We start from the raw sequence: 1,352 nt of genomic DNA, 5'->3' as shown, positions 1-1,352 counted from the left end.
GATTAATGAAAAACTGAATATTTAAACCTGCATTACAGTCGCTGAAAATTCATTCAGTAATGGCACTGTGGAACGTCACAATCTAATATTGACTGAAGCAATGGAGAAAACATTGGAAGATGAGAAATGTGAACCAGAAATAACTTTGGCTTGGACTGTTAGTGCCAAAAATGCTCTTCAGAATCATTCTGGACATAGTTGAAATGAGCTTGTTTTTGGATTCAACATAAATATGCTGTCAGTTTTGATAGACTAGTTCCCCACATTAGACGCTTCAACAACCAGTGATATGATTAGAATAAATTTAAATGCCTTTCATTCTGTGAGAAAAAAGTTCATGGAGGCTGAATCAAGTGAAAAAATTTGGAGAGCACTGCGATTTAATATAAGACATTATGCGAATGAACGATTTGTGACTGGGAACAGCGTTTACTATAGAAGACAAAACTATAAAAGATGACGTGACCCTGCCAAAATTTTGAGTAAAGAGAGTTAATTTGTATTGATCTGACATGGAGGAGCATTCTACAGGATGCATCCATGTCACTTGATGAAGGTAAACAAGGACCTTGGAAGGCCAAGGAATAAAGAAAATACAATTCCTCAAGTCAGATTCGATATAGACAGTATATGCTGGAATGTGAGTCACTGTCCATTTCGCCTCTCTCCGTGGGGAGGGGGGGAGCAAAAGCACGAAAGGGGGAGCAGTCGTTGTTGGGTTTTTCAGTGCAGGTGTGGTGACTGATGTAGTCTGGAGAAAACTGATTTTGTTGACCAGATCTTATAGGATTTTCTAAGTTTGCACTGACTTACTATTTTCACATATAAGTGTTACTTTTGGGATCTGAAATGATTTTCATTAATTGAAAATATTTGAGTTAACATCTTCATGACAAAACTTACTAGAATTAGGAAATGACAAAGAGGGCGTATGGAAACGAACTGGAGAAAGAAAGAGGGTAACTCATTCAAGTCATTTGCTTTTTAGAGGAATCACTTCGAAATTCGGTCGCCACACCCTTTTTCAAATACTCGCACACTATGCTTTTTCAGTTCTTTAATATGACAGTGGTGCATAAAATATAAATGTTTGAGTTTAGGAGTACAAAAGAACTGTACTACTTGAATTTTACCTTTTAAATTTTAATTCAAGCAATAAATTAATTTTTGTCAGTTTAAACACTTTATACTAGTAACATTTCTTTTAATTCTATATAAATAAACCATAAGTAAAAAAGTATGCTACGCCTCAAAACTAATATCTTAAAAAAAAAAAGAGCAATTACATTTTTGTACAAACAGCTGCTCCAGATAAGAAACTAATAAAGCTTCAAAAATAGTTTACAAGTCCA

Source organism: Euprymna scolopes, chromosome 2 (assembly GCF_053919585.1).
Source record: "Euprymna scolopes isolate OS-2025 chromosome 2, ASM5391958v1, whole genome shotgun sequence".
In the NCBI taxonomy this organism is placed as follows: domain Eukaryota; kingdom Metazoa; phylum Mollusca; class Cephalopoda; order Sepiida; family Sepiolidae; genus Euprymna; species Euprymna scolopes.
Note: the sequence above shows the minus strand (reverse complement) of the source record.